At 43.3% G+C, this 23,424-nt stretch overlaps 1 long non-coding RNA gene across 1 annotated transcript; it reads right to left on the minus strand.

Moving 5' to 3' along the window:
• Window positions 1-1,194: 1,194 nt before the first annotated feature.
• LOC120401442 lies at window positions 1,195-23,323 on the minus strand. The gene is made up of 3 exons (XR_005596450.1): window positions 23,157-23,323; window positions 5,422-5,552; window positions 1,195-1,605 (listed from the first exon to the last, which is right to left on the minus strand). It is a non-coding gene; the product is annotated as an uncharacterized LOC120401442 (long non-coding RNA).
• Between the last annotated feature and the right edge of the window lie 101 nt (window positions 23,324-23,424).

Consider the following 23,424-nt stretch of genomic DNA (forward strand, 5'->3'; position numbering starts at 1 on the left):
ACTGCAGTTGCATGAGCAAATAGGATAAAGCACATGTAAGCCAATAGCTAGATGCCTGAATATCCATTTGCAATCAGGGAGCGTTCAAGTTCCTGGATGGAGAGAATCAGTCAGAAACTGACCTGGGGCGGGGTGGGAAGAAGAGGAAGGGAAGGAAGCAGTGTTAGAGATCAGTTCAAGGGATCTGTGGAGGGGATAAAGTATCTGCTTGGGTTGGGATGAAGAAGGAAAGATAGGAGCCACAGAAAAGGGAGAAGAGAGAAAATCTCAGATTATTTTAGAACAACTCAGCCTCTGAATGTGAAGGAAGTCCTGCAATTCAGTCTCCAACTCTAGATGAGTCCTGGAATCCTCACGAGCTCAAAACGCACACTCGGAGCCAAGGGTGTCTGTTCAGAATTGCATTTAAAAACTCAAGACAATGAAATAAAGCTCTGCAGAGCACACTGACACTGAAAATCTATGGCTGCCAGCCACCTAGTAGCCATTTGTCCTCACCATAGAATATCAAAGAGGAACATCCCATGGACCTTCCCCCTGGCAATTCTGCACACCTTTAGGCTCCCAGAAGCTGCAAATAACTACTTCACAGTGGCAAACTGGCAGTAGTGGCACAGCAGCAATATACTATCAGAGAGAGTGAAAGGGCATTTCCAAATGAGATCAAGACATGATGTTGACATTATTGCCCCCTTAGGAGAGGACTGAAACCACCCCACTTATTTCTTTTTAATACCTTAGGTTTCATTTAGATTCCATTCCCAAAGGTGAGCAGCCAATTTCCTTCTCCATGAATAATTCAGCCTCCCTGTCTATTGACCATTTCATGTGTCATTTGCAACTCCATGTGTCACAGTTCATTTCTGACAATATCTCCACACAAGGCTGGAAAATATTTTTTCCTTTACTTATTACTCAATATTTGCTAATTCTTCTGCTTAAAGATCAAAGCGCTTGGACTTGCTCCAGGAAAGGATTTTCTAGCCTGTGGCTGCATATCAACCACAGGTCTGGCAAGGTTTCAAGATTAAATGTTAGCATTGCTATGGGAAGCTTTGCATACGTTACTGAACATTTCAGCACTGGAGGAAGAAAACAAAGCGAAGATTCCAGTTTTCCAAACAAATCCAGGATTTTCAGTAAAACGGAACCAATTCTCTTTTTAATTTCACCAAACACGAGATCGAAGGCACAAGGAAGCAAATGGGAAACATGTTTTCTAAGGGCCCAGTCCAACTCAAGTCAATGAAAAGATGCCCAATTCAAAATGCACAACAAAGGTTGATTGGAGAAATGCCTCTATAGCTAAATAGAAGGCCAACAATGAAAGAAGAATGTCTGGGGGACAGACTTACAGGTCAAAATTAGAGATGGGTCTGATCTGGACCTAAACTTGCCCCAAAATCAGGGGTGTTCGGATCCAGAAATACTGTTTGCTCCATTATCCAGGAAAAGATATCTACAAAGTTTGAATTCAGATCCAGACTTCCTCGAAGTTCAGTGGTGTTTGAGTTCGGGGTTTTTACTCAGGCCCATCTTTCCGGCAAATAAGAGGGCTGGCAAGAGACCGGTTCCTTCCCATAATCTAGACACTGCTCCCTTATCCTGCACATAAGAAGAAGTAGATCACAAATCTGGACCAGATCCCAACCTCAGTGGCATGGCTTGTAACTGCAAATCTCCCCCGTTGGGATTGGAATCTAGCCCTTCAGAATTAAAAATAATTTAGATGAGCTGAGCCAAGAAAATAAAAAGGAAACATTTAGATGAGCTAACACCAGCTAATGAAATCAAGAAGCTGTATTATTAAAAGTCATTGTTGCTTTCATTTTATTATAAGTACCAGTTTACTTTATAAGCAGCAAAGAATCCTGTGGCACCTTATAGACTAACAGACGTTTTGGAGCATGAGCTTTCTTGCTGCTTTTACAGATCCAGACTAACATGGCTACCCCTCTGATACAATTTACTTTATGTTCAGTATAGCTAAAAAATAAAGGCCTTGTGACCCGATATTTCAGATGTTAACAAGAGTATTATGGGGGAGACCCTGTTCTAAGAGTCTGTCTCTGCTTCTACTAGGAGCAGCATCAAAGATGTTCTGAATCCCCTGTAGATACCTGTGTTGGAACTTGTTTGAACCTTCATCTATCCTAGACCAAACTTCATCTTTTTTTTTTCCAGTTCATACAAGTTCAGATAAGGATCTGGTGGTTCATGCTTTAAGCACAGAGCCAGCTGCTGTCACTCCTGTCAGATGTGCAACATGCTCCAGAACTTGTGCAGATCCAAGGGAAAAATTTGGCCCAGTGTACAGGAGCTGCATGTGCCCTGGGAAGAGAAAATAGACCTTCTAACTGGGAATCCCTGAAAGCCATAATAACAAGATAATATAATCTCCCTTCCTCCTCATAAAATAAAGCAACGAACGACTTACAACACTAACAAAGGCTGCTGTCCGCCAAGGTTGAGATTTAGCCAATGACTTGCACTCTGTTTACCCAATATGGATAAATAAACTGATGTCAGAGTAAAGGTCAATGGCATATTTGTCCTAACCCTAAATTACACAATAGTGTGTCAGGGTGCAGACATTACTTCATAATAACTAGCCCTGTTTTGTGTTTTAGGGATACTTGCCCCTATCAGCACTGATGTGCATATGCCTTCTTTTGATTTTTAAAGAGGTAAAGAACAAGTTTCAGGAGGCCCTTCAGCAAAATGTTGCCATGTTGTGGGAAAATAGCTGCCAACCAAAAGTAATATCTTGTCAGGAAAAAGTTTAAATATTCAGACAACAAAATTTTAAAAAGGAAAAAGTTGGAGCCAGGGGATGTCAAAAAGTAAACTTCGAATCCCGCAGCCTGGTCATATGCTTTTGCTGGGTTTCATCCAACTATGTGGGCCCAGCTCTGTGCCCCAGAGTTTACCCAACTGGAAAAACTAGTTGGTCTTTTTGGTGTGAGGCAGTAGTAAACATCAGAATGGATGAGCAAACACCAGAAAGGAGAGCTAGGATTCCCTTGGAAAACTTCCTCAGTTAGGAAAATGGGTCAAATCCTGCTCTCAGCTAATGGATCTGAGTTCAGAGTAACTCCACGGGAGCCAATGGAATTATGCTTACTGATATAGACTGATGTGACTGAGAGCAAATTGTAATTCATTGGATCTGTATGAGATTGTATGAACATTGCTGAGTGTGAAAGCCAGAACACCATAACAGTCCACTCCTTCTGAGAGATACCGATCACTCTCCTTGGACCTGGGCATTTTTCTTCCTGATTTTAGAGTAATGTCTTGTTGATGAATCACAACCCTGAATGGAGGGTACAAATTATTATTATTATTATCCATCACTTATATCGTGACAGTGCCTTGAGGTTCCAACTGAGAGAGGATCCTCACTGTGCTAGACAAAATACATTGAACCTCTTTGCACAAGCAGGACCCACCTTGTCCTGGGGGCATTCACTCACAGGGGAGAGGGTAAATGGTATGTTCACTGCAACTCCCCCTCAGGGATTCCATCTGAGATAAGATTTTAAACTGTGGTCTGGATATCTACAGAATTTTACTGGCAGAGGATGATACCAGGGGATGCACTTACGAGTGCATCTTCTAGCCACACTTCCTCTTTAACCACCACCTCCTACTTCCAGAGCCCCCAGTGGAAAAATTATATCTCTGCAACTTCCCCCAGTGGACTTTTTGCCTCAGATGGCTCTGTGCCCAGGATTACATCACTAGAAGATGGGATAATCCGGGGCTGAATCTATTGCAATGTGTTATCATGACATTTTAGACAATAATGCTTTTCAGAGAGAGTCTAACCTCCACTCATTCTTGGGAGCCAGGGACCGGGAGCATTAGGAAACCCTGCTGTTGCATATGCAATTATAGAGAAGTCTAATACAATTAAACAAAAACTATACATAAAAGAATTGTGGTTCTTATTATAGATGGGACAAAATCAGAAACTTGAATCCAAAGTCCTATGGATTTGTGACAGCTGAGATTCAAATCCCATCTTCACATCCCATACATATGGCTTTGGTTCAGAGCTGTATTCAAAACAGAAGGGCTCTATTTTCTGGGTTCACTGGTACTGCGACTGAAATCTCCTCTAAGGTTTTGGACCAAGACTCAGAAAGTAGGATCCACCTTTGACCTATCACTATCTCAGTGATAGGCTCACATACAGATAGGATGAGTGATAGATTAATCTACCTATATATACTCTAGCTACAGTACCTAGGCACAGTGAGGTAGATTAAGGTTTAGAATCCCATTTGATAACTTCTTCCACACCCATCTTCACATATTCTCCCCGACACACAGAGTATCTTTTCTGATCTGGTCTGCAAAACCACTACACCACTCATAAGGACTCCATCCTACTCCCACTATAGTCATTGGAAATTTTGTCATTGGCTTAAATGGAGCGGGCTCCAGTCCATAAATCCCTCCTGAAGGCCTACTTCTTCCATGATGCCTTCAAGAAACTAGCTAAGACACCTATTAATTAATTTCATGTATTTATGCATGAAAGAATTGCACATATATGTGAAGGGAAGGATTCAATATCACTGGAACTGAGGTAGGGAACTACTGTGAGGGAAGATGAGTAGGCTGAATTGTAGGGGGAAGTTATAACTATGTGCCTGTCATTCTCCTGATCACTTTTTTTATATGTTGTATCCATTTCCCCTGTCTTCTGTCTGCGTGAGATTCTATGATTCAAATCTTGATGCAAGAAAAAGAGGAAATTCATTGTATGAATTATTCATCCAATGCTATTAAGGACATTTCAGCCCTCTCAATTTTCCAGACTTTAATATTATTTTAATCATGCATTAGCAATGACATAGCTTAGTGTGCTGGGATTTCCTTGAAAAACGCCCGATTTCCGGGGTATCATAGCTTGGTAAAGCAAAACCCTTCCAGGTTGAAATGTGATATGTTGAGCCAAGGAAGGAATTTTTTGCAGCATTTGGTAAAACAATAATCTAATCATGTAAAAATGTAAGTGCTGCCTCAGTTTGACTTGAATGCTGCTGGATGTTAATAATAATGCCGTTTTAAAATATTTTACCGTAAAATAAACGGTATGATTTATTTTATACACAAAAAATAACTGGAATATGGAGCATGTTAAATGGAAGAGGCTATTTTGTGTCTCTTTAGTGCTTCTGATGTTTAAATCTGCATAAGACTAGGGAGAAATGGGTTAATTTCCCTGTTCTACCACAGACTTCCTGTGTTTGGCCATCATGGTCATCCGTGGCCATCATGATAAGCAGCTGCTCAAACAGTTCCCTCTGCTGCTGGAGCTCCTACTACCTCATCACTCTGTCATGGTTGATGTACGCGGCCACCACCCACTCCTTGCCCTCCCTCTGCATGTCCAGGAGCTGCTCCAACCTTTGTGGAAAGTCCCTATGTATGTCCTGCAGCAGGTTGTCCCTGAGCCTTTTCTTTTTGGCCAGTGTTCAGGGTCCTCCTTGCCCAAACAGACTTGGGTGGGTGCCCTGCTCCAGCTGAGGGAGAAGGTCCTGCAAAGGCAACGAAAGATTATTTCCAAGGGGCGGGGAGAGGAAATTCTCTCCTTTAAAATTCTGCATAACAGCAAGGCCAAAACTTGAACCTTTGATCTCCTTGGTATCAGGTCCGGCTCTAGGTTTTTTGCTGCACCAAGCAAAAAAAACCAAAAAAAACCACCCCAAACAAACAACTAAACAAAAAAACCCTCTGGGAGGGCAACTGCCGAAGTGTCTGGAGTGCCGCCACTGAAATTGTGCCGCCTCAAGCACGTGCTTGGTTTGCTGGTGCCTAGAACCAGCCCTGCTTGGTATGCCATTATTCCGTCTCCCTACATTTTCCTGCTCAGAAACCGCCCCAGCCCAGCAAGACAATGGTAAATATTTCATATTTATTTTAAAACATTCAACAAACCAGATGTCCCTGAGAACCTTGGTGTCAGCCTCCAGTCAGCTAGCAGCATGCTGGGATGGCATCTCTATTCAGTCAGGCACCCTTCAAGTGCTATGTAGAAATGGAGCAGGCCATATGGAATGAGGGGTATAAATTCTGACCAGGTGCATATAAACTGGTAGGTGATTTTTAGTGTAGAGGAACGTAGTAGGTAGACAGCCAGGAGTAGTAGGTAGACGGCCCCAGGGAATTGGGGGAAGGGGGTGGAGGACTATCAGAACATAAGTCTTGTAACTCATATTTCAGCCTGCACTCTCACTGTGAAGTAGGTGTGTTAGAGCCTGAGTAAAAGCGAAATCTGAGCTCTAACCTATACCCCCAACTGGACAAGCAAGCCCAGGTTCAAAGCACATATAAATCCAGGGGAAAGGGGTTTTGTGTGTAGATGGTGGGAGGAGGATTGTGTAAAAGTCCAGATTAACTCTGAAGTGATAACATATCTTAATCTCCCTGTGACTCAGCTCCCCATCTGTAAAATGGGAATAACAGCACTTCCCTACCTCACTGGAGAGTTCTAAATGCATTAAAGATGGTGATGTGCTCAGAGACTACAGTAATGGGGGTCATATGAGCACATTTGACTGATAAATTGAAATGTTCTGTATTTTGCAAAAACTGATGCTTGGAATGATGAAAATAGTCACTGAAACATTGAGCGGAGCTGTGCCAAAAAAAAAATAATAAAAAAATTGATACTACCCCAGGCTAGACGTGTACAGTCCTGCTGCAAAACCAAGGATGGATGTGCTTCTGCCCCTCATCTTGCCTGCCGGCTTGGAGTGCATCCTGAACCCCAGCAGCCCCTACATAGTGCCCCCACCCAAAGTGCTTTACTGGTTTCCTTTACTTGTTTCCAGTCCAGTAGGGAGAAGCTGTCTACATCACTGACTAGGGTATTAGAAACTTTTTGAGATTCCCCATATCCCCTGAGTAGCTTTGTGCTGTAGGATGTCTTTACATTTGGAGCTGAATTATAATCTTGACAAGTGACTCAGCAGTTGGTTTCATAAACAGCCTATCAAGACAGAGTGGAGTATGTAAGACCCAAATGAAGCCCTTACTCGTATGCTTGTACCTGGAAGTGCCATGAATGTTCTGTTAAAGGCCTTAGCCTGTGGAGCTGTCTACCATCAGAAATAAGACTGAGCCTGCGTTTTGTAACACCCTTTGCACAACCCTGTCTCCAGTAACAGAGCCACAGAAAAGCCCCAGCAACATCCTCCTGAGAGAAAACCATCTGAATTAGCCTGCATGGAATACACAGAAGCAGGGGTGAAAATTATAGTCCCTTCTTAGCTGAATCAATGTGAATCTCATTTATGTGCATGGTATTCAGATTCTGCCATAACAGCTGCATTATAAATGCATAGATAGGAGTATTATATTAATCTCAGGTTTCACAGAAATAACTCCTGCAACCACTTTGGGAAGGAAACCCATTGGATTTATGACATTATAAGATTTTCCATTAAGACTTATGCAGTTGACATTAGCTTTATATGTAAGGACTTTATACAGATCTAAATCTGATTTCTGGAGTTTAAAAGGGATTGCATGGCTCAGCTGCTGTAGACCTTAATCCTGATCCAAGGGCTAAAATTTACTATGCAGTCAGTGCAATGCAAATCTTAGGCAATGACCCATCAATTAATCTATATCAAGAAGTCAACTTTCCCAAATATGGGAGGTGCCATATATAAAAGGGCATCATATACTTTTTTTCCCTGTTTCTCATGCTGGTAACCCACTCCTCAGAGAATATACATAGTTTATGCAGTGAGACCAGCAGAATTTTCTCCTTTATTATTCAGCTTCTTCCTAGTGCCATTGACTGACATTGACATGACCTTACACAGAATAGCCTGGGCTTCTTTGCTGGCATATACATGTCTTATTAAAAGGAGGAGAAAGATTAAAGGTTTCCAAGCTGCCTACTGCAAGACATAAGAAAACAAGAACGGCCATCCTGGGTCAGACCAATAGACCATCTAGCCTTGTATCGTCTCTCTGAAAATGGCCAGTGCCAGATGTTTCTAGCAGTTATAGGTTTAGGGAAACCCAGAGATTGGGTTTCATCCTGACCATCTTGGCTAATAGCCATTGACACAGGCGCTGACTTTTCATTTTGCCGGTGGGTGCCCCACACCGGCTCTGCCCCCACCCTGAGGCCCCGCCCACACTCCGCCCCAGGGCCTTGTCCCCACTCCAGCTCTTTCCGCCCCCCTCTGCCCCCTCCCCTGAATACCTCCTGCCAGCTGCTGGCTCCTTTCTGCCCCCTCCTGGCTTAAGGGCAGTGAGGGGGAGAGGGTGGGGCAGCCCCGCTCAACAGCTGATCAGTGGACGAACCGCTGAAGTGCTGCTTGGATGTAGGGCCAGCCGTTGAGGAGCTAACTGGCAGCTAACCCCAGCGCCATCATAGCAGCAGCTCTGGTCAGGCCTGTGGGTGCTGAGCACCCATTTTTCTCCATGGGTGCTTGAGCCCCTGTGCACCCACTAAGTCGGCATCTGTGACCATTGATGGACCCATCCTCTATGAATTTATCTAATTCTTTTCTGAACCCAGTTATAATTTTGGCCTTCACAATATCCCCTGGCAACAAGTTCCACAGGTGTGCTGTGTGACGAAATACTTCCTTTTGTTTGTTTTAAACCTGCTGCCTATTAATTTCATTGGATGACCCTTAGTTATTGTGTTATATGAAGGAGTAAATAAGTCAGGATAACTTCCTTATTCACGTTTTCCACCCCATTCATGATTTTATAGACCTCTAGCATATCCCACCTTACGTACCATGGATTATATAGAAGCATTATGATATTGTTTATTATCTATCTCATTCCTAATGGTTCCTAACATTCTATTACCTCAAGGGTTCTCAAACTGAGGGTCATGACCCCTCAGGGGGTCATGAGGTTATTACAGGGGGGATCACGAGCTGTCAGCCTCCACTCCCAAACCCTGCTTCACCGCCATCATGTATAATAGTGTTAAATATAAATAAGTGTTTTTAATTTATGTGGGGGGGAGGCCCACACTCGAAGGCTTGCTGTATGAAAAGGGTCACCAATACAAAAGTTTGAGAACCCCTGTGTTAGCTTTTTTGACTGCCACTGCACATTAAGCAGATATTTTCAGAGAACTATCCACAATGACTCCAAGATCCCTTTCTTGAGTTGCAACAGCTCATTTAGACCCCATCATTTTGTACGTATAGTTGGGATTATGTTTTCCAATAGGCATTACTTTGCATATATCAACAATGAATTTCTTTTGCCATTTTGTCATCCAGTCACCAAGTTTAGCGAAATTCCTTTGTAACTCTTCACAACGAGTAATTTTGTATCATCTGCAAATTTTGCAACCTCACTGTTCACCCTCTTTCCCAGATCATTTCTGAAAATGTTGAACAGCACTTTTCCCAATACAGATCCTTGGGGGACACTGCTATTTACCTCTCCATTGTGAAAGCTGACCATTTATTCCTACCCTTTGCTTCTGATCTTGTATCCATTTACTGATCCATGAGAGGACCTTTCCTAGTGTCCCATGACTGCTTAGTTTGCTTAAGAGGGACCTTGTCAAAGACTTTCTGAAAGTCCAAGTACACAATATCCACTGGATCACTATTGTTCACATGCTTGTTGACTCCCTCAAAGAATTCTAATAGATTAAGGAGACATGATTTACCTTTACAAAAGCTGTGTTGACTCTTCCCCAACATATTGTGTTTATCTATGTTTCTGATCATTCTGTTTTTTACCATCGTTTCAACCAATTTGCCTGAAGTTAGGCTTACAGGTCTGCAACTGCCAGGATTCCTTCTAGAGCGTTTAAAAAAAAATGGCATTACATTATCTACCCACCAGTCATCTGTTACAGAGGCTGATTTAAAAGATAGGTTACATACCGGAGTTAGTGGTTCTGCAATTTCATATCTGAGTTCCTTCAGAACACTCAGGTGAATACCATCTGGTCCTGGTGATTTGTTATAGGTTAGTTTATCAATTTGTTCCAAAACCTCATCTACTGACAACTCAATTTGTTCCTCAGATTTGTCACCTAAAAAGAATGGCTCAGGTGTGGGAATCTCCTGTGTGGGGATCAACCTATTTGGCAACTGCAATTGTCCATGAGCCCTCTTTTCTCTACTGCTTACATATTCAGTTTATAACATGAGTGTCCATGGATGCAATCAAGAGTAAAGAGGCATATGGTGCCAATACGTATATGCTGGCTGTGTGCAGAAACCTTCCTACACTTAAGATGGTACTTCCTGGGTTATGCAGGCCAGATATCTAAACTGATGGTTGCTTGGCACCTATGTCCATGGCAAGGATCTGATCAGCTTGTGTGCAGGCACAAGGACAAGATGGGCACATATGCAAGTGCCCAATTATGTGCACCAGGTGTAGCTGATGAGGATAAGATGCCCTTCTGGGAACACCTAAACAACTGTCCAACTTGAACTTCTACACTAATGGTTAAAGGAAAGTGCTCTTGATAAGTCTACTCAGAACACAATCTTAAACATGCAACAGATTTGACATTTGCACTAAGCCCCCTTTACACTACCAGAGTGGTGCAAAAAGGACCTTAGCATAAAAGAGAATCAGATCCACTGACTGTGGAAAGTGAGATCGTGACTACTTTGAATCAGGAGGAGGGTTGAGTAGTTGTGCTGGCAAAATGTGTTGCTGTGGAGAGTAAAATAGTGATTCCCCTTATGGTAGGCAGGGGCAATTTGCCCCTTCTTGAGGGACTTTGCAGTACATGGTGGAAAAAAGCATAGTTAAACATCTACACCCTTATTTAATCAATTTGATAGGCATCAGCTTAGGCAAAATGGATCTAAAAGACTTCCTTGGCTCAGCTGACTTTATAAGGGTAGCAGAGTGAAGAAATCTATACTATCTACATAACTACTAAGAATTGAAAGTGGTATACAACTTAGTTTAAACACTTTTTGGTGTGATTTACACACTAAAAATCATTCTTGAAAAATACTCTTGAAAGAAAAAAGAATAATTGCTATGATACGTTGCCAATATAGCAGCAATATAGGATTCATTGTATTTTCTGTGTTGCTGATCTAATACGAACCCCTGTCCCCCAAATGGATCCACATGAGAAGACTCCCACACCACCTGGAGAAGTTTTAAAGATAGGAGCTATAAATTGCAGCTTTGAGTTATATGGTCTCTGACAGAATTTCACTGAAAAGCATGTCCAGTTCATGACCATTCGTTTTGATGTTTTTTTAAACTTAAAAAACAATTGTATAAAGTTACTTGCTGTGAAAGGTCCAGCACTGGGAGCTCTAAAGAACAAATTCTCTAGTTATCCACAGAACAGATACAATGCTGCACAGGTACCAGCAGTGCAAGCTTCTCTACACTGCTCTGCCGGCATATGAAAGGGAGGAAGAGGGTTATCTGCCACATTAAATCTTGTATGCAGTGTTGTTACAGTGGTGTCGGTCCCAGGATATTAGCGCGACAAGATGGGTGAGGTAATATCTTTTATTGGAACAAGTTCTGTTGGCAAGAGAGAGGAACTTTCGAGCTTACTCGTATCTCTTCAGCAGACCTGAAGAACAGCTCTGTGTAGCTTGAAAGTTTGTCCCTCTCACCAACAGAAGTTGGTCCAATAAAAGATATTACCAAACTCACCTTGTCGCATTAAATCTTGGCCTTTCTGCTGAGCACACCAACAAAAGAGCCAATGAGTGTTAACTGTGCTGTGTGGGTTTTGTGATGTGAACAGCTGAGAAGATGGATTAAGATTAAACACATTTTACATAGGACATCAGTAGGGCCCTACCAAATTCACAGCTGTGAAAAATGTGTCATGGACCATGAAATTACACCTCCCCCATGAAATCTAGCTATTGGAGGAGAGGAGAGGGGAGGGGAAGAGGGAGGAGTGGCAGTGTCCGAGCCAAGAGCTCTTACCCTGCCTGGCGCTCCAGCTGCTAGTCCCATTCAGGCTGAGGAGGGACAGGACTTGCTCTTCCACTGCACAGCTGCTCTTGCGGGGAGAGCAGATCCACCTCCAGGCACGTCCCCCGGCTGCAGGAAGCTCCGGGGCTAGGCAGCAGCCCCAGAGTTTCCTGCAGCCTCAGGAGTTTGCCAGAGGTGGGGGGAGGCGAGTCTGATCAGCCCTCTCCCCTGCCCCCCAAGAGCAGCCATTCAGGGGATGAGCAAGTCCTGTCCCTCCTCAGCCCAGCCCGAACTAGCAGGTAGGAGCCCCTGGTTGGGGCACTCTCAGCAGCACGGGGGAGATCAGACTCACCTCCAGCTCCAGGAACCTCCTGCAGCTGCAGGAAGCTCTGGGGCTGCTGCCTGCAGAGCCCAGCTTTGAAGGCAGTGCAGAAGGGAGGGTGGCTATCCCACAACCCTCTTTTGGGTCAGGACCCCCACAGTTACAATACTGTGAAATTTCAGCTATAAGCATCTGAAAATATGAAATTGACTAATTTTCAAATCTCATGGCCATGAAATTAACTGGAATGGACGTGAATTTGGTAGGGCCCTAGCCATCAGTAACAATGTTCAGTCACTACCAGCCTGGGCTGGATTTGGACAATGCTCATCCATTTCAACTTGATGACATCTAACTAGCTTCCTTAGAAATAAAGAAGAAGTATCTTCACATAACACAAGTATTTTCAAGGTACTGAAACTACAAATATACTCCAAAAAAGGAAATAACAGCAGAATTAACCATCCAGAGATCCAGCAATGGTAGGAAAGTGGTGGTTATGGCCAGGAACAGAAACCTCTTCTGGTAAACATAAGCAATATACCTTTTCATATAGATATTTTAGATATTTGGTAGTTAGGACCAAATTCTGCCTTTAGATACACTTGCCCAATTCCCACTGAAGTCAAAGGCAGTTGGGTGTGAATATATGAAGATATACATATAATTTGGCCCTAAGTCTTCATTACTTAAGTTAATTTTAATGTATGGTCATTTTCAAGTCACATAAATGATCACCTCACCCTAGAGAAAAGTGTCAGTTTTAATGTATCTTTATGTGATTGAACCAATGATGAAAAATGTAGAGACCGGGAACTTCAGTGTATCTCCAGAACAAAATCAGCACAGTAAGCAGCAGCAAAAGCCCAGACACTGTATCTCAGTCATGATGAAGGATCAACTCTGCTGGTGAGAGCAGTTCAGCCTTTATGTCCATTCAGTCCTGCTGAGATTGCCAGCAAAGGTGCCCATGCTGTTTGAGAGAGCATTTTTTGTTATACTGACTCCTGTCTGACAGGAACAGGCCTGATACCATTTCACATAGAGAAGTGAAATGATAATCCATTTAAGGCAAGACTTCTCAAACTTTGTCAAAGGGTGGACCACATCCTAATAAAGAGATTGTTTCATGGAGCCTCCACCCTCCTATTCATCATCATATAACATCCCTGTGGCACCAACAGCAATTACTCAAATGGAAAAATAAGATTCGAAAAGTTTTAAGGACTTTTAGCTTCTTTTAGTGAGATATAGCAGCTGAAAACAAAGAAGAGAGCCAGCACCATGTGACCAGCTAGTGCTCTGTGGGTGACCAGTTAGTGCTCTGCAGGCCACCAGTAGCTCAGGGGCCACAGTTTGAGAACTATATATCTAAACTATACTAGGTTTTTCTTTAATCAGATTTATTTGTATGGAAAAATAGACAAATCAGAAGCTCCTGGGTCGATATAGATTCACTTGAGAAAACAAATTCCAAAGTCTAGAGTGAGATTAAGGGCCAGAGTTTTAAAGGAATTTAAAAAATTGCACTTTAAGATTTTGATTTTATCTGGGATGATGAACTGCCAGCAGCAGGCCTTGAAACCCCAAAACAATTTGCCTTCAACTGAATATGAAAAACATAATCATTGCTTCCTAAGCAGAAAGAAAAGTACAGTGAGATTAACTAGCATCATCTGCCGTCAGTGTGGCTTGAAAGCTTGTCTCTCACTAACAGAAGTTGGTCCAATAAAAGATACATCCTCACCCATCCTGCCTTTCAAATATCCTGGGACCGAAACCACACTTCATACATTCAAATCAATAAATGCTCAGATAGTTGTGGAATGGAATCAAGACTATTACATTACATCTTTGAGGATATTTGTTCCAAAAACGTGATCCAGTTGATCAGACTTCTGTCACATGACCTGGCTCTGAGTTCTTTAGAACAGAGGAAAGAGCTTCATGTTCCAGAGGTTGAACTATAGGCTCTAAGTGTTCCCTAGTAATCTATTAGGAAGCCTTGTGTTTCAAGGATGTCATGATGATAAATAGCAAGCACTTCAACCATTTTCTATTGTTTTAAATGAATAAATGCAGCTTATGTCATGTCCCAATATTCCTACATGTCACCAGCATAAGAGTTAGTTAAGCGACACCATCAGGCTAAGTTGACAAATACATGCTGATGCTACCACAAAGCTGTACTCACCATAGTCACTGCATATATTTAAGTGTTCTTCATAATATTACACAATTTTTCAAAAGTGACTAGTGGTCATGGGTGCCTCCGTTTTTGGGTGTCCGGCCTGAGATACCTTAAAGGATTTTCAGGAAGAGGGTGCTTGGCATTTTTCTGATATTCAGGACCTTTAATGTATCTCAGAGCAGGTGCCCAAAAACTTAAGCCACCTAAAATTGCCAGTCACTTTTGAAAGCTGGACCTATACTCCATTTTCCTTGTGAGCCTCTCTCTTATACTGTACATTTCTGTTTGTGACACAGGGATTGTCTGCACATTCGTGCCCTATAAAACCCCATGACAAACAGTTTCATCACAACAAATAATGTAAAATGTTATATAATGTTCTAGTGCACATAAAAAGATGGGGCCAGATCCTGGGCTGCACTAAGGCAACTTTGCACCACTCTACTGGCACAAAACTACCCTGAAGGTAACTTATCCAACCACTGGGGGGATTCTCCCTGCATGGGCAGTTTCCTCAGATGACACAGAGCCACTGCAGTGGCTCCTGTGCTTTCTCTCCTCCCTGCAGTTGGTGCAGAAGGCATGACTAGAGGAAAGGGAGTGCAACCAGGGTGTCCCTTTACATTGACAAGCACTATCTACCATAATGGTTCCAGGGCTGGTAATCAGCACCATATAAGAATCCCTGTAGAACAAAATGGCTCATGAGCTGTTCTCACTTATTCTGGGAGAAGATCCCAGTGCAGATCTACTGCATGACCGAGGGCGCTCAAAGGTAGATTAAAGCCATTCCTCTTCCTCAGCTGCATCAAACACTCCTTGGCAGCAGCCATGGATTTGGTTCATGGTATTTAAGTGCCATATACTACCTTCAATCTTCAGACACAACTGCAGTCAGCCGTCAATGGGAACTGTGTGTGTGGATCAATGGCAGCATATGGTCTTCAGTGAGGGCTGGCTGAGGGAAACACTGCAACAGGGTAGGCAGGAATTTTCAAAGTAACCTAAAGGAGTTGGGGCCCCAACTCCCAATGACATTCAGGGCTGGTAGGGTCAGGTGCCTAACTCCTTTAGGTTCCTTTGAACATTTCAGGCATAACTATACATGTATATTTAATTTGGATTCTTTTTGTCACTGGTTCAATGCCAGTTGAAGGCAATGGCTTCCATCTGCCATAGATTCCCTCTGTCCTTCCATATCAAGTACCCATGGACCAGGAAAGTATCATGAGGGAGGGAGACTCCTTGTATCCCCATTCCCTGAGCACCTAAGAGCTATAAGCAGAACAGCTCAGAATTGTCAATGGAAGACACACACACACTTACATTAATTTCAGTGCCTTTCACATGTGGCCTTTTAGTGCCACCTTCAGGTTAACCTGAGCTTTGCTCTGTGTGCTTTCTTCTGAGCATCAGTCCTTCCCTTAGTCCTATTGCATTCCAAGACTAGCAGGAAACCATGGAGTCTGAAGTAGATACAGGTCTAAACAAAATCAGATCTGAACTTCAGATTCAATTTCAATTTTGTATCCCTGTAATGGGCAGAAGCAAAACATCAAGATCTGACCAATCTCAAACTTGTTTTTTTTTAAATCCATATCCAAATTGGTACTTCCCCAATATTCAAGATATTTAGCTTTGGAATATTACAGAGAGGTTCCAGCTACAATCTCACATCTGAATCCAGATCCAGGGTTTGAATCTGAGGTTTTGATTCAGGCCCATCTCCATTCATAAGGCACCATACACTCACATTTCTGGTATACTGGTTAGTTGAAATTTGTTGTAATTGTAAATGACTTGGTAAAATTTCTAAACAGACCTCATGTCTAACCTCTCATTTTATGTCTGCAATTTTGCACCCATAATCAACTGCAGGCACAAAATTATGGTGAGGTTAATTGTGGGTATAAATGATAGGATTTAAATGTCTGTTGATCTGATGTACTGGTGCAACCTGATATCTGCATGCTTACCTGCTATCTCATTTGAGCCTGCATTTACTAGCAGGTGCAACTGGCTGCTGCAGGCACAAAATCAGAGGGCATTTTTTTAAATGAGCTCATTTTTAGTGGGCCTATAATTTCTCATTATCCCACTCAAGTTAGATGCTGGTGAGGTTTGTTCTATGCAACTTTATTTGTTGAGTACTAAAAAAATAATGTATCTTAATACAGTAGTCTACACTTTCAAACAGCAGAACTGTCAGCTATGTACTTCCCAGTTTATGTGATTTTTTTTTCTTGGTTTCTAAGTTTTACTTCCTGTTCTTATTTCATCTTAAAAGCAAAACTACTCAAATACTCCAATCCTAACCCAACTCACCCTTTTCTTCATTCTTACTCATAGACTTTAAGTTCAGAAGGGACCATCATGATCTAGTCTGACCTCCTGCACATTGCAGGCCACAGAACCTCATCCACATGCTCCTGTAATAGACACTCAATGTCTGGCGGAGTTACTGAAGTCCTCAAATCATGGTTTAAAGACTTGAAGATATACAGAATTTACCATTTACACTAGTTTAAACCTGCAAATGACCCGTGCCCCATGCTGCAGAGGAAGGCGAAAAACCACCAGGGTCTCCGCTAATCTGACCCGGGAGAAAATTCCTTCCCAATCTCAAATATGATAATCAGACCCTGCACATGTGGGCAGGGCCCATCAGGCAGATACCTGGGAAAGAATTATCTGTAGTAACTCAAAGCCCTCCCATCTTTTTGCCTTCATCAAAACCACCTCCACCTACCCCCTTTCTGTTCAATAATAATATTCAGCACTTTATATAGAGTTTTACATTTTTAATCACTTTATTACCATAAACATGTTAAGTAATCTTTTGGGGCCATTAGCTGCTACTATTTCTCTACCAATCATTAATCTCTGCATTGTCACACTCTCCTAGCAAGCTAGACATAATTAAAGAATCAAAGACAAGAAAGGTCAAATGGGACTAATTGCTATTTTAGTGAAAATGCCACTGCTGTATCTCTGTGCTCTGATACTGGTGTAAAACCACGTATCTCTGACGAAGTGAATTCTTTCTTCTTGTTTGATGGACACTGTAACCTTTTCCTTTTTGGGGGGGAAAAAAGAAATCAATAGCATCTATACTGAGGGATTCACTGACCCTGGCCCCTTCGCCCAACCTTGCCCTCATGCTGCAGTACAGAGTTGGCTCATGTGAAGCTCTGGTCCATGGCACACAGACAAGCAGACCTCCGTGAGAGCTTCCTGACTCCTGCCCCAGCCCCTGCACAGCAGAACCACACCAAGAGACTTCTTAAACGTTGCATTTTAGACCTTCTTAAATGGTGTGTATCATGGCTAAGGCTATGTTTTCATCACAGGTATTTTTAGTAAATGTCACAGACTGGTTGCGGGCAGTAAACAAAAATGTACAGCCCGAGACCTGTCCATGACTTTTACTAAAAATACCCTCAACTAAAACTTGGGGGTGGGGGCTGCCCAAGGGCAGCATGGGTTCTGGGAGAAGATGGCTTGGGTGCTGGGGCGGGCGGGCAATGGCGCATGGCCCGGGACGCCTGCTGGTGCTGGGGCAGGGTTTGACAGGGCCGGCAGGCTCCCTACCTGGCTCTGTGCCTTCCTCCCCAGCAGGAGCAGAGTTTGGGTGTGGGTGGGGACAGGGGGTTGGGACATGGGACGGTGTGAGACAGGCTCTCAGCTTACCTGGGGGGCTCCCCAGAGTGGTGACACCCCTCTCGCTCAGTTCCTAGGCAAAGGCGTGGCCAGGAAGCTGTGTGCGCTGCCTCCGCCTAGAGTGCTGGCTTCACAGCTCCCATTGGCCAGGAACAGCAGCCAATGGGAGCTGTGGGGGCGGTGCCTGCAGGTAGAGGCAGTGCGGAGAGCTGCCTGGCCATGCCTCCACCTAGGAGCTGAGCGAGGGGGGATGTCGCCGCTTCCGGGGACCCCACAGAAAAGCACCGCTGCATAGGGGGCTGGGGGAGAGGTGTGCAAAGTTCCTTATGTACCCTTATAAATATAGTACAACTTCTAGTAACATAGGGGATATTGAATAAGTTTGAATAATTGAGGGGTTTTTGGTAATCAAGGGAATTTTCAATTTAATTAGTGATGCCATCGGATATGACCCTGTTTTGGATAACAGCGATTATCAGATAATTAATGTTTGGCTAATCAGAGTTGCACCCTATTAAGAATCAGCTCCATTTCTTTATATATGTAAATTGTTTAAATCTCAGCACAAGAACATTACATTTTTCTAAAGCTCATTAAATGCCCTGATTAAAATACCACTGGCCTCTACAGAATGGTGAATCTGGGGGGATTTTCTTGACCAAATTACCTTAGGAGTAATTACCCACCCTTTGCATATTCAAAACTCCCACAGGTTACAGGATAAGGCCTTTATTACTAACTGTCCAACAAAGCAAAATGTACTGACTGGTATCATGTACACCCACAAAAATTACACAATCTTAAAATTCTACCTTTTCTCTCTTTTAGAAAAGCCCTACATAATTTTAAAAATATAAAAACAGTAAGATTCTATGGAAATGTAATAGATTTCTATAGAAGTTACTCTAAACATATGGATCCTTTCCACGGGTTGTTTTTAAATTATCTTATACAAACCAAGAATACAATTGTCTATTGAATTATATATACATTTTAAAAAAATCTTTAGAAAAAAGTTATCACTTGCTATTAAATTACATAGGATTATTATAAGATTAAGTTCTATAGGACTTATTCATTAGGATTACCTCATACATTACTGCTATCTTTCGGCCATTATTGAAAACTCCTTTCTAAAGCATACTTTTCTAATTTGAACATTTGAGTTATTTTTCATGTCCCTCTCCACTGCTGCCTATTCATAGCAACCAGCATTTCCATCTAGCTCTGAAGCACATTCTCCTGGTGGTTAGACAAAGGGATCACACAATTTATCAACCACCAGGGGACACTACTGACAATGGAAAGAAGATACTAATGTTGACTCATTAAAGGGAAATGCAATTTAAAACTCAAACTCCTGTGTATGTGTGCGCGCACACACACGCACACACACACACAAAACGTACTATTGTTACAACACTTAAGATTATAATACCTGAATGGAAATGGAGGAAATTTTTATTTGACTTTTTTACCCCAGTTTGTTTACTCTGTGTATTTTAAGTGTGTGTAATCAGTTTCACTGTTTTACCCTATATAATCAGTTAGCTATTCAGTCAGTTTCTTCTATTGTTTATGTGTTTTAAAGAGGTATTTTAAAATGACAAAAATAGGTGTCCTACCTGAAACTACTCAATCTACTGAAATTTACCAAATTTCAAGCAGATGGTGCCTTTTTAAAACCTTTGTTATCAGTATTTATGAATGCACCTATAACTCAGCATAAGAATATTATATTAAAACCATCACATTGAAACAGTGTTTTAAAAACAAAAGGTACTGACTTACAGAATCTAGATCTTATTCGTTGATTCATAAAAATGACACCATATATCAGAGTATGGCAAAAAGCCATATAAATGAACCAGACAACTTCCAGACCTCAGTATTTAGATTAATAAAGTTTCAGTCTGCAACTTTGACAAAACATCATTTCGGAACACCACAGAAGTCAATGGGGCTGGGAGATGCAGATGTTCACCAGTCTGGAGCTTGCTGCAGGACTAGGGCCCTAAACCATACACAGGCGGCGGCGGCTTCCAACTTTCCCCCGGGGCGTTCAACCCCCGCTCAGCCCCAAGCCCTGCCTCAACTCCACTCCTTCCCCCAAGCCTCCATCTCTGCCCTGCCAAGGATGACCGTATTTCCCAAAGGGAAAATGGGACATCCCTAGTCACTCACCCAAGCACCCTCCCTCTCCCCCCCGCAAGGCTGTTGCGGGTTGCTGGAACCTTGACAGCCCCCCGCATGCTGAAACGCTGCCTATCCCCCAGCCCTGCCTCCCCCCTGAGTGGGACTGCCATCTCTGCGGGGAGAGGGGGAGGAGGCAAGCATGTTCTTCTGCACCACACCACACTTCTTTGACAAAAGTGGGCATTCGTCCCATTTGCTCTTGCCAACTGACCAAGTCAGCAAGAGCAAATGGGACAAATGCCAACTTGTGCCAAAAAAGTCAGAACAGCCGGAACAGGAATGTTATGCCCCTACAAAGCACACGGAATCTTTACAGAGGAAGGTAAATACACAGCATTTATTGAGAATACAAGTTAGCATATGTTTTTTAGTCACACACATATACACACACACAGTCCTGCCAGCGATGTTCATAGTTACCAGTCTGTTGTAGCTCGAGTCAATCTAATGGCCAGTTAGATTGAACACGAGTATGGAGCTGGGCTCTTGTTGGTCGCGATCCAATGCTCCTGGAGTGTGGCAAGACAAACCCAAAGTCCCATGGCCAAGCACCCTGGTTCTTATAGGTTTTTTTCCTTTGTTGAAGTCTATGGATTTTGCTGTGTCAGTTTGTGATCGGTTACTTCTTAGTTGGTGTAAACACTCCAATACACCTCCGAGAGGGTCATCCTGTCCTTTGTTCTGATTTAATCAATTGTCCTCAGGGGTGCCAGCCTTTACCTCAGGGTCCTCAATCTGCCCTTCATTATGGATGCGCGTTGATGATTCTTTGATGTCCTTTAAGTCTCTTTACTTCTTCTTCCTTGACTCTAGCTATAACAATGGCCTTCACATCTTATCTTTTCCTGATGCATACATCCTCATTCACACAAACAGATTGAGAATACAAACAGTAGTATTTTACATCGAGCAAAAAAGGCATTGTAAAACTTAGCAAGGTTTAATTTGCAATCAATAACCAAGACCAGGTCTTCGATGTTCCTCTAATCTACTTAACATAAACACAATAGAGAATCTTGTCTCTTACTTGCTAAACCTTAAAACAAAGAAATGTATATTTAACTAGAGTGCCTAATTTGTAATGCATATAGGAAACCACAGTAGACATTATAACACATCCTAAAACAAAAGGGTGACCATAATCACTCATAAGGATTGTTCTGGTCTGTCATTCCTTTCTGCTATTCAGAAAAAGGTGGCTGACAGGATAAAATCAAATCATACATTAATTCTCATAGTACATTATAGACTTCAGCTCCTACATAGGACTTAAAAAAGGGACTGTCCTGGCCAAAATGGGAAGTATAGTCACCCTAGCGCTGCCTGTTCCTGCCCCTGCTCTGCCCCAGGCCCTGCCCTCACTCCACCCCTTCCCACTCCCGCTCCACCCATTCCTGCCCAGTTCTGCCCCCTCCCGGGAGGGTGTCCCATCCCTGCTCCTCCCCCAGCACCTCCTGCATGCCATGGAACAGCTGATCCGTGGTGGGTGGAAGGCAAGGGGAGCAGTTGATCAGCAGGGCAGCCAGCGGGCACAAGGCACTGGCGGGGTGGGGGTGGGGGGAGCTTGGCTGCAGATGGGTGCTAAGCACCTACTAATTTTTTTCCACGGAGTAGGTGCCTATGAGACCATATCTATTACTACTATTACTTGGCTTTACATTGATACCTCTTCCCTCATTTCCAAGAGGCTACTGGACAGCCACCAGATAGTAATAACTTCCATTCATTACTGAGTAGTTCTGAATTTGAGCCAGCCACCTAGAAGTGAAAGGCTATAGCACCTGTAACCAACCTCTGAGTCATCCTGTCTCCTGCGTTTATGTTCATTACAATATAATTTTTTGTAGACGTTGGAAGCTGCAATATAATATATAAATGATTTATAAATACGTTTTAAAATAAAATGCTGTCATTTGGGAACACGGGAATTGCCATACTGGATAAGACTCAAAGTTCATCTTATCTCTGACAATGGCCAGTACCAGATGCTTCAGAGAAAAGTGTAAAAATCTAATAGGCGAATATGGAATAATCTGCCTCCCACAAAGGGCTCCTCCTGATCTCTAATAGTTAGGGAATGGCTTAATCCCTGAAGCACAGGATTTAATATCCCTTCCACCATTTTTGTTGTAAATCAGTTTGTAAACATGTAGCAAGATTTTAACCATTTAAATGTCATGAACTAGATTATTCCATAATTTGACCTTTCCATCAGAGGTCACCAACCTTTCTTATGGGATTTTAGCCATTCATCCAAGTACTGGTTTGAGGTACAAACTTGAAATTTGCTCCTGCACACTTGTGTCTGATTTCTGGGGAGGTGCGTGGGCGGGGATGCTGGGGGTAGAGACTGATTATCAAGGATCATCAAGAATTTACAAATCTAACCATTTACAAAAATCATCACAATCCCCTCCATGTGGGGGCCATGTTGAATATTACGGCCTTTGATGTGGAGACATGAATGTCCTTTCAGGTGAGCCGCTCTATTAATCAAACAACCGTCAAGAAACTCATTTTAAGTGAGTGTGTCACAGGAAGACACAAGCACCCAAGGGTGGGTTGCTTCCACTGGAATCAAATTGCCGGCAGCACTCAGGTTCCTGGTAGCCAGCCTGGCCTTAGGCCGGGTAAAAAGGCACAGCTGCCCCCGATGCCTCCCGCCCCCAGCGCCCAGGAGCCACCCGCCCCAGCCATCCGACTCCTGCATATCCAGCCGGCGGCCTAGGCCAGCGCACAGAAGGGTCCCACCTATCCCGCACCAGGGCTGGCAAAGTGACACCATCCACCCTCCCCACGTGCCTCCCATACAGTTACTGGCCCTGCACCGCGCCCCTCCCTCGCGCCCTCAGTCACCTGCCGGCCTAAGGGCAGCCACGCCCCCATCACCTGCTCGGCTCGGCTCGTCCCGCGACTCCTCCAACGGCTCCGCGGCTAGTTCTAAAGCCGCGCACGTGCGCTTTGTTTTGGTGAGAGCCCTTGGGGGTGGAGGGGAAGAGAGCGGAGAAGAGCAGACAATGCGCATGTGTGGAGGAGAGACCACGCCCCGATAGCTTGGGGGTGGAGAGCTGCGTGCGCACGCATGCGCAGAAGTGGCAGTGCGTGCCCGTTCCAAGCCAGTTGT

This window comes from Mauremys reevesii, linkage group 3, assembly GCF_016161935.1.
Source record: "Mauremys reevesii isolate NIE-2019 linkage group 3, ASM1616193v1, whole genome shotgun sequence".
In the NCBI taxonomy this organism is placed as follows: Eukaryota; Metazoa; Chordata; order Testudines; family Geoemydidae; genus Mauremys; species Mauremys reevesii.